The sequence below is a fragment of the Scatophagus argus genome, chromosome 11 (assembly GCF_020382885.2).
Source record: "Scatophagus argus isolate fScaArg1 chromosome 11, fScaArg1.pri, whole genome shotgun sequence".
NCBI lineage: Eukaryota > Metazoa > Chordata > Actinopteri > Scatophagidae > Scatophagus > Scatophagus argus.
The window spans coordinates 6,265,702-6,277,006 of NC_058503.1; the positions used below are offsets into that span (position 1 = coordinate 6,265,702).

Sequence of the window (11,305 nt, forward strand, 5' to 3'; positions counted from 1 at the left end):
GAGAGGGAGAAGAGAGAGAGAAAAGAGAGGGAGAGGGAGAGAAAGAGGAGAGAGAGAGGGAGAGAAGAGAGGGAGAGAGGAGAGAGAGAGAGGGAGAGATGAGATAGAGAGAGAGAGGGAGAGAGAGGGGGAGGGAGAGGGAGAGAAAGAGGAGAGAAAGAGAGAGGGAGAGAGGAGAGAGAGAGAGGGAGGGAGGGAGAGATTAGAGAGAGAGGAGAGAGGTTGTTCTGTCTGTCCAACTTCACTTTAGGACAGTGTGACTTCTGTTCTGTTTTTAAATAGCTGCTCCATCAGGACCTGACACTTACTGTTCAAGGTGAAACTCAGCTTTCACACTCAAACCCGATCCAAAATCCAACTAACAACGATGCATACCTGAGGGACACGGTCCCCAGACACACTGCTCAGCTAATGAACCACCTTACAGTCTGACAAATGTGAAAACTGTGAAAAAAGCTCTGGGTGAGATGAGAAGATCTCTGTATGGTAGATATGAAGCTATAGCCAGGAGCTGGTTAGTTTATCTCAGGATAGGAAGACTGGAAACAAAAGCAAACAGCTAGACCTGCTATGTCCAGAGGGAAGAAAATCCACATCTAATGCTCACTAAGCAGCACATTATATCTAATTTGTTTAATTGGTACTGTAACCTAAGTATAAAAAATACTGCCTCATAGAACAGTTCACCCTTGGGTCCAAGTGGATATTTGCTCTAAATTTGAAATTAAGACACAGGGTTCTTCACATATCACATTCACAGAAAAGGGATAAAATGTGATGCAGGCATGGAGGTATAAGCATAAAAGCAACATTTGCTGTTTTTATGAGTGGTGGACTATTTCTCTGCATATTGGAATGGTGTTATTACTGAGAGGTTGCCAGGCAACTAGTTCGGACTCCAGGAAGTCACTGCGTCTGGCCAAGACAAAATGCTACTTTAAAGGTGCATTTTATTATGTTACAGAGGCAGGATAGCTGTGTTCACTCTCTATGCTAAGCTAACAATGCGGCTAGTGAGTAAAATGTTTCATCTACAATAAAAATGTAGATTTAAAATGATCTGTGTTGTTGAAAGTTACTGATTACTGCTGGTTAGAAACAACAAAACAAACATTTGACAAAGATATCAAAACAACAGAATGGTCATCAAAACTAGGCGAGTTTAAATTCATAGATATCAACTGTAAAGATAGTAATAAGAAGACAATGCACACAAATCGGATTTCAAAGTGTCTTTTGCACCACTTGCAATGCAATACACAACGTCAAATCCAGAGTGACAAAAAGATAGCAGAGCAGCTGAGTATCCATGTTACGTCACTAGTCGTTACTACAGCAACCCAGTTGTTTCAGTTAGAGTTTCATGGTTCTTTCTCATTTCTGACTGGTGTAAACAGAGGTGTTACAATTGCACCTGATTGTGCAAAAACACTGAGCACATTTGAAACTGATTCGGGCTCCTGTCTGAACAGGAAGCTTCAGAATCACGGAGATAAACCAGATGTTCTTTTATCGTGAACTGCCACGGATTAACACACTCGCGCACACACACAAACACACCCACACCCACACACACGTATGTAGGTTACCCAGCAGGCTGCGCAGGATTTGGTGGGACATGATTGGGTGACCCAAAAGGGGATTGTGGGATTGGGATTATAACCTACAGATAAGTGTGTCTGCGTGTGCATATGTGTGCACACATACATGCTTATGTGTGTGTGTGTGTTGTGGCTCAGTTGGTATAATCTGTGGTCTAATAATAGAGATTACTACTTGCAATCTTCTGAATGTCTACTGACAGTCGTCTGACTTTGCCCCTCCCTGCTGAAGAGTCCCTCAATAAACACTGAACTCCTGTGACCTCCTTGTGACTCTCTGTGTGAGTCACTGTGGTGAGTGAGTGTGCACAAGACACATAACACAATCAAAGACTGTGTCCATTCAGTAAATGAAGTGGCTCAGGTATCATACCCTTACACACTGATTAATGGTTAACACATTATGCTGTAGCTGACATGGGCCTTCTCAGAAATGGAAATATGTTTCAGAGCTATAGTGGCTACAGAGATATCATATGGAGACCACAAGAACTGTGACTGGTCAGCTTTGACAGCTTTAAACCAAACTAAACCTGGAGTGCTGGCGTCTGACAATAACGATCCCCTGGCAGTTAATAACACGTACAGTAAGTAGACTTGTTTATCCCTGTGATAAGCCATATTTGGTCCAATGCATGCTGGGATAGGCTACAGACCCCAACTACTCACATCAGGTCGAGCAGGCACAGTAGATGTATATATGTACGTATGGATTTTTTAGATCAGGTTTTAACTTCCCTGATTATTGCTGACATTTATAGTACATCGATCTCACAGGAAACTGGACCTACCTTCTACAAGACTTCTATCATCCATGTACCAAAAATGTCTGGAGTGTCTAGTCTAAATAACTATGGCTCTGTGGTACTCACCCTCAATCTCATAAAGTGCTTTATTAGCCTGCCTGGACCCTTACCAGTTTGCATTCAGAGCTAGTAGGTCTACACACCTTGAAAATAACAACATCCAAAGCAGAATACCATTTGCTGATTTCAGCTCAGGATTCAACACCATCTCCCCCATGAAGCAGACTGGAAAACTTAACACTGATCTTCAGTACCACTGTACTCTGCAACTGGACATTAGACCCTCCCACAAACTCAGAGGGTTTCTGTCTGGTGAAGAAAGCTCAGAAACAACTTCTAAAGGAAAATTAAGAAGGTTCTTGCTAAGGTTTACAGAAGCAATAAAAAACATCTAGACTGAAAACATCTCAAACTGGCATGGCTCTGCAGTGGGCGATTGAAACTGGCCAGAACATCATTAGTGCCAGTCGAAGCATCCGTGATATTGATGAGGTGATGTGTCTGCACAGTGCCCAAGGATACCAAAAAACAATATCCCCTCCAGCAACATCCTGTTCACTCTGTGCTGTCTAGCAAAAGATACAAAAGTATCCATTCCTGAACCACTAGTCTACAGAGCAGACATCGTTGGGATCACTTTCAGAGTGATTTGATAAACGATAGAAACACTGACAGCCAGTCGACTCCTGAACACAGCCATCTGAAACGTTTACTTCCATGAAATATTTATATTTATTCATTAGTCCACATGCTTTGTTCATGTGTTGCATAGGGAACTATAACCCCAGTTTTGTTATGCCACCTTGCTGCTGAATAACAGTAATTAAATGTATCTTGAAAGTGACTGAACCTTGTGGTTGATTCTCAGCCCGAATCAACTCCCCAAAACCTAGCCAAATCTAACAGCAACATCTGTGCCACTGACAGACCATATCCTGAGGGCGGCACACATCCGAGTATGCCAGCACTAAGCCCAAATTAGCCTGATTAAGCCTCTCATTTATAATTAGTGGTGTGTTAGGATGCTGGTGGTAAAGATGATAAACACGGTGCACATCATACCTGTTACATGTTACAGGTACACACACATGTTAGTTGTTAATTTCGAGCATGTTAGCATGCAGGAGGTGGAGTTGTTTACCTTGATGACGTGTTCGAGGTGTACTGGTCACAAACCACGGTAACGGGCCATCCACATCAAGAATGATAACTATAAAAATAGCAATAAATATATCATATATCACAGCCAAACAAAATTCATCCCATGAACTCTTCAGCACACATCGACATGATGAGAACTACCTAAAATGACAGAAACCATGTTTGGTCAAAGTCCCCCTGATAACAAAGAGGGGGGGGGGGGGTTATGACCTGGGGTTTAACCACTGGAGCAGGTCACCAGGGTGATCAAGAGGCTTTGGCTTCACTTTTAGGGTGCTTTCATGTTGTCCATCTTTATATACAGTCAAAGGGAAAAACAAAGTTGGTTTGGTTTTTATTTCATCTGTCATCAGCAGGTAAACAAATACACTGCAGAGGTTTCATGACTTCCCTGACTAACATGACGGATGTCTGAATGCTGCCAGTGTTTAGTCCATACTGTTTATATATACAAACTACACTACTGTACCACACAAGCACACTATCCATCATTTTGAGTATCAGTAGTATTCACAGCTGAAGTTGAAAACTTGAAGCTGCTGCCGGAAAACATTAACCTGGTCCGAAAGACGAGAAGACGGCCATGACATCACTTCCTTCTCAACATGCTGACTCATCAAACATTCAACAGCTATTCCACTCATCTAATGGAAGAAGAAACATGAGACAGACACACACCTTGGTAGACAGGTGGGTTAGGTTAGGAGAAATTCATTAAGAATTTTTAGACTACAAACTTAAGCTAAAGTTTACAGAGAAGAGGATGCAGAGAGTAAAGTTGTACAAGGACCAAGCATCACCTTCACATAAATGATACTGTGACTAACGTTTGTGTAACTTTCCTGCTGACACACAGAAGCTATCCTTCTGTTTGTGAATGTCTACTCTAGGCCAGCTAAAATTAAAAAAAAAAAAAAATCTTAACTTTTTTTTTGACCCTCCATTCACATTGAGACAGCATTTTTCCTGATTCAAATCAAGGGTATAAGGATAGAGGGAATCATTTGCTGGACAGGTATTTGAGGTGAAAAATTCCATGAAAAGATGAAAATCAACAATGAAGTGATCCAAATAATAAGCATTTCCTGTGCATCTGAGGCCTCATGTGTCTTGTTCCTCTCTGCCATCAAGCTTCATTGTTGAGCCACAACGTCGCACTGGGTGACACGTTCCTTCATTACCATGAACACACAAACTGCAGTTTACTTTGAAGCCCACATACACCATCCTACTGTCACAAATACTCACTATAGTATAAATCCAGTGCTGAAATAGTCCCTGATGAATGCACCTCCTGTTTAAATATCTAAAACAACTGTTGTAGGAAAGAGAAATTAAATTATATATTTGTCAGCCATGTTTCCATGTTTTAAATATTTATTCCTGATGCAGACATCAGTGGGCACTTGGCTGAGTAATACAGACATGATGAGGAAGTCGGAAAGTATTAAGTGATGATCATACACCTTGTTAGTACGTTGTTGGTGGTGGTTTTGATTTGTCGACATAAAAAACACACAGAATAACAGATTTATCGTTAACTTTCTACTTTCTATGTAAAAAACATTTTTAAATTTAATTAATGCAGTACAGTTGTCATCATTAACTTGCGTTTCTGTTGATTCTGTCAGAGAACCTAATGAACATAAAATATCGACTTGATGAATGCAGCAGTGCAGCCAAGCAGGAGTTAACTGTTCAGCTAGTTAAAAAGTGAGATTCATGAACGGATCAAATCATTGTAGTTCTGTTCATTCCGCTGTAAATGAGAATTGCAAAATCACAAATTCAGCTGTATTAAAGCACAATACTGATGATGATATTGAGCAAAAGTGAGACATGGTTAAAAGGAATACTTGTAGATGAGGTGTATATAAATGACAGCTATAACAGAGAGGGAAACATATCAGAATCAGAATTCCTTTATTTATCCGAGGGGAAATTCTTTTTTCTTACAGACATTGCAATTTTCCCGACCAAGAAAATGAAAAGATAGATCTTCTAATATACAGTAACTCCCCACCAGGGAGTGAATAAGTGTATGTCCTAAACTGTCCAACTTTTTCTTAAAGTTGATGAACGCAGACGAAGAGATCTTGCTGTTTTCCTATTGTTTCAATGTGGACTGCGGTCTTTATAACAACAGCTTGAAAACATGACTGTGTACGCACATTATTATCATCAGATTCAGCTGGATTAGTGTGGACGTGGTGTCTGTCTGACTGTCTGTCAAAGGTAAAACTCATCACAACTTGCTGCAGCCTTCTATCTGATGACACAGTGCATAAGTGTAGTCTATAATGTGTATGTGTGTGCGTGCGTAATACCTCAGAGACACAATTCACAAAGAGACACTTCATCTCTGCTGTCCTATTTACACACAAACACTTTCTCCTTCACATATGCATAGTCAACTTTTCCATTACACACTCTCCTCATGTCTCTCTCTGTCAGATCACCTTCAGGCCCCTAATTGTGTTTTTCACAATAATCGTCCAATCACATTTCATTAATGTTATCACTTTCTATTTGTCACATGACAGGAAATAAATTAAAATTTCCAGAGACAATACAGGGCACAGGTGCAGCCCCACACACACACACACACTCACACACACTCACACAGACAGGTAGCTCCATAAATCATAACAGACAGAATGGGAGTAATGAGGTGGCTACTTGTTAGCGCTCTGTATAGTAGGCAGTACCTAAACACAGACATGATGAACACACAGTACTCCACATACTGTAATACTCTCAGTAATACTATGAAAATGATAGGAATACATCTAAGCAGGAAAACATAGTTGTTACACCGTTTTTAACACAAGTAGTGTGTGGTTTTTCATCAACATCAAAACTACTGAACGAGCACAAAGTTAATGTGAGCAGTGATCAGCCTGAGATTGATTTAGTAGAGAAAGTGATTTCAGAAGAAGTTTTTGTTTGATTTTCTTAAAGAAATAGCTCAACATTTTGGACAATATGCAATCCTACTTCCCTGCCAAGTGACACCACTCTCCAGTCTGTCTCTCTGCTGTGTTTTATTCACAACATGTTGTTTTTAGACTGCTGGGTTTTGTAACAAGATATTCAGTGTTAATTAGTGAGTTTTAGAGGTGCTGGTTTGTGGACTTTTTTACCTTTAGACACAGCCATGGTAACAGCTTCCCCCGTTACCAGTCTCTGTGCTAAGCTAAGCTAACCAGCTGCTGGTCCTGGCTTCATATTTCTTCTTATCTAATGACCCAAAAGAGAGTGGAAAAGTCTTTCCCAAAAATTGTAATCTCTTCCTTAAGTGATGAAATGTTATATGTAACGCCGATCTTAATTAAATGTTGATGGCAACATGTTCATATTTCTGAACTTTTTATGGAACGATAATAAAGTTGTTGCAATGAGCTTGTTACACCTGCCTGCTGTCAGTCCATACACACACACACACACACACACTGATTCACATGCAACACTCAAAGAGCAAGATTGGTTTTTGTACAGAAACAACTGCTTGCGCTTGAATCCATGCATGTCTATATGTGTGTGTGCGTGTGTGTGTGTGTACGTGTCCACTCTCTGCAGGTTTCCAAACTAATCTGTCCTGACGTAACAACATGCTGCTCCTCAATCTGCCCACGGCTGGAGTCCTGGCGCACTCACACAAGGAGTGTTTAGTAATGTTGTCATGTTCTATAAATAGTTAAAATTGATCTGTGTGGAGGAGAGAGAGTGTGTTACAGTACGATAAATCTACCTTTAGTATCGGACAATGCAAACTAATAGGCAGTCTATATAGCCAGTTTGTATAGCCTAACAACTAGTTAATACAGTCCAGCAGCACATTAGCACAGTCTACCAGTGGGTTAAAGTTAGTATAGTCCAGCGGCAGGTAAGAATGGTTTAACAGCAGATCAGTGCAATCTAACAACAAGTGAGCGCGGTTTAGCAGCGAGTTAAAATGGTCTAAGAGCATGTTAAAACAATCAAATAGCAGGTCAGTATACTATTAGTACAGCCTAGCAACTAGCTAATGCAGTTTAGAAACAGGTTAGGATGGTCTAACTATTAGTTAGTATGGTCTCAGCTCTGTTTCTACTTCTGTCCTCTGATTGGAAGTTGAGCTCAATGTGAATTTGTTCCTGCCCCTCTTCAGACTGTCTTAAACTGAGGACTTAAAGCTTTAATTAAGGTGACTGGTGTTAATTAGACTCACAGAGGCCTGGGACACACAGACTGAAGGTCCAGACATCCAAACAAATAGCGACAGGTTCAACAGGAGGAAACACACTGAGAAGGAAGGAAGGAAGGAAAGATTTAAAGGACAAACGGATGGGGTTCTTCCTCATTTAATATGTGATGGCAGGAGAGATGGCAGCGCTGAAATCAGTTTCCAGGTCACAAAGGAAAAGTAAGAAAAATTGAGGTGGGGAAGAAAATAAGCAGTGAAAGAAGGAAAGGTAGAAGTAGGAAATAAAGGGGGCAGTAAGGAACTCAAGAGAGAGGGAGAGGGAGAGGGGGAAGAGGAGGCATTTTAGGGGCAAAGTTAGTTTTTGGCTAAAAAGGGAAAGGTGAGAAAATGGAGGCAGGGATGAAGGTGAACGATGAAAGGGAAGGGAAGGAAGGAGGTAAGGAAAGGAAAGGAGAGGATGAGAGAGTAAAGGAGAGGAGGAAAAAGAAAAAAAAACAGGTCTGTTTCTGTCCAAGCTGCAGAGGGTGCTACGGTTCAGCTGATCAGGTGTCATTACCAGACAGATCAACACACACACACACACACACACACACACAGAGAGAGAGAGAGAGAGAGAGAGAGCCTGTCATACTGTCACATATGTGAAAATTAACAACATCTCTGTGACAGAAACAGAGAGACAGGTGTGTGTGTGTGTGTGTGTGCGTGTGTGTGTGTGTGTGTGTGTGTGCGTGTGTGTGTGTGTGTGTGTGTGTAGGCTTTGTAAGGTTATAAGAGATTATCTCAGAATGAAGCAATGATAATGATGTTCAATACACACACAAGATTATACTGTCTCTGTTCACAAATAATATTTGAATGCACAGGTTGTAACTAATGATTATTTTCACTATGTCTTCTGATTATCATTTCAGTTGACCAATTTAATCTTTTAGTTGATTGAACAAGAGAAAATTATGAAAAACAAAAATAAAAAATGAAAAATTTTCTATAGACTTTTTTAAAGGTCAACAGTCCAAAACAAAACAAAACAAAATAATATTAAATTTACTAAGATGATGTGAGACAATGAAAAGCAGCAGAACCAAACATTTGAGAAGCTGGAACAGACTCGTTTTATGTCAATCAACTATTTAGTTCATGACAAATCATAGCAGCTTTACACACGTAGTGTAAGTGCTGAGAATGAACTGAAAGAACGTGATAAGAATTTAATATTTCTCACTCCATTTGTACTGAATGCTGAACCTAAGAGATCTGAGCTGCGACGGAAGCACAATTCCAATCATTTACTTAAGTAACAGTATCAATACCACATTGTAAAAATACTTAATTACACATGATGTCCGGCATTCAAAGAATTAACAACAAAATGTACTTAAGTATTAAAAATAAACATGCTTAGTAAATGCTAATTGTACCTCTCTTACTGCTTACACGATCATGGGTCTGCATCACAACTACCTCATCCCCCTCAAAATGAAGTCTCTATGAACCTCTATACAAAGCAAACAAGCACATTTCCCAAATGACTAATTTGCTTCCATAATATTTTGTTGCATTTCATCACTGTGCTTAAGTACTAAAATCATTGCGATTACTGTCCACCATGAGCAGGTAGTGACTGTATGACTGAACACTAACTAAATACTGTACTTTAGAACAGTTTTAAGGTACTCATACTAACTGAAGTATTTCCTCCATTACATTTCTGAGGGAAATAAGTAGTAGTAGTAGTCGGCACATAAAAAAGGATTATTACGTCTGTAACTACCCAGCATTATTTAAAGTAGTCAACTAGTGAGCTTGAATTGACCACACGTCAATAATATAACACTTAAACTGATGAATGAGTACTTTTACTTTTGATACTTTAGTGCACTATACTATTTACTTGAGACTTTATTGTGACATTTACATAAGCAATTCTTCCACCACTATTTAAATCCAATTTTAAGAGGTTTAATTGACTAAAATTCAGAAAGAAATACTGTCAGTCCACTTTTAACTCCACCTGACAGCTGTGAAGCTGCTTACCAGTGACTTTATAGATTAATATTCTCCATAGAAGATCAGCTCGTTCTGGATTTATTGTATTTTTACATCTTTTATTCAGCCTAAGTAAAAGATCTGGGTTGCCTACCTCTTCCACTGCTGGCAGCTGCCATCTGTCTGTCTGAAATAATAAGTAAAAGTGGCAAAACATTTCTGCAAAATTGTACAAATTAGAATGAAGAAAAATAAGCATAATAAAACTATCAAAATGACAGATACACCGATAGGAAACCAGAGCTGTCAAAGTCAGACTTTTCCGAATTTTTCTAACTGACAGAAAGTGATCCGCACAGAAAGCCAGCGGACGGACGGACGGACAGTCTCCGCTACATTCGTAATTTAAATCCTCTGCTGTTCATTTCAGAACCTTTAACCAACGGAGACAAGAGAAAAGAAAGAGGAGAAGGAATAAAAGGATGGATACAGACAGAAGGAAATGAGAAAAAAGAAGAAGAGGAGGAGGAGGAAGGTGACTTACCGGAGGAGGAGCAGGAGGAGGTGATGGATGGATGAAGAAAAGTAGAGTCCTGTGTGTTTGAAGCGCTGAACTCCTCTCTCACACACACACTTTCAGCTGCCGATCAATAAACAGTAATCAATACTGAACCAGTCTGTGTCTCGTTACTGCGAGCCCGCGTGGGCTTTGACTGATCAGACATCAGTCACCCATCCATCAGGCATCCGGACACTGATCAACTCTGTCTGAGCAGCGGAGAGCCGCGCTCTCTGCGCCGCACCGACAGCACAGCGGGAGGACTGCGCATGCGTCACACACAAACAGGGAGTGGGGGGAGAGAGAGAGAGAGAGAGAGAGAGAGAGAGAGAGAGAGACTTAAATTGCAGCCAATAAAAATACAACGAATTGGATGGACCTTTAAGAAGAAACAGCGTGGACACTAGCCTGTTACCTGTGTGAGTGTGTGGCCAGCGGGTTCTGGCTGACTTGTTTCCAGGTTTTGTTGTTGGCAAAAAAAAAAACGGATAAAATCTATTTTGAAACTGTAAATACTGGCTTCAACACGCACAAACTGTTCTCAGGAGTGTTCCCCACTTCCTACCCCCCTCTCTCTCTCTGTGTGTGTGTGTGTGTGTGTGTGTGTGTTTACTGTCAACTCACCTGTTCATGAAGTCAGGAGGTGTCAGGTTATGGGATCATTTCACAGTCAGGCAGAATAGAAACTGACTGGAGGACTTAAAGCTGCTGAAAGCTTGGTTTCAGGTCTCTAATATTCTCCGTAATTCCACATATCTGTAACTAAAACGCAACAATCACTTCATCTTTGACATTATTGAGTGTATGCTCACAAAATTCAGCTCATATCTGGCCTGATCAGATTTGACACATAATCACATAGCAATCACTTTATATCATTCAGATGGTAATTATGAGCAGCTCAAATCAGAAAAACCATTCATGAAGGCCTCCTAAATAATTCTGATGTAATTTTGAGTCAGAGATGACGTCTACCAGTTCATCAAAAGGATAAATGTTAACA

The 11,305-nt window shown here is 40.3% G+C and overlaps 1 protein-coding gene across 3 annotated transcripts in view; it reads right to left on the reverse strand.

The window, feature by feature from the left end:
- The window catches only part of znf385b (zinc finger protein 385B), a 47,509-nt gene extending 36,929 nt beyond the window's left edge, over window positions 1-10,580 (reverse strand). For 2 of the 3 annotated variants that reach the window (XM_046404782.1, XM_046404780.1), the window contains exons 1-2: window positions 10,288-10,580; window positions 3,549-3,617 (exon numbers count right to left, since the gene is read on the reverse strand). The gene's annotated coding sequence lies outside the window, so the exon portion shown is untranslated. The remainder of the gene's footprint in view (window positions 1-3,548; window positions 3,618-10,287) is intronic. The other variant, XM_046404781.1, reaches the window with a different exon arrangement.
- Between the last annotated feature and the right edge of the window lie 725 nt (window positions 10,581-11,305).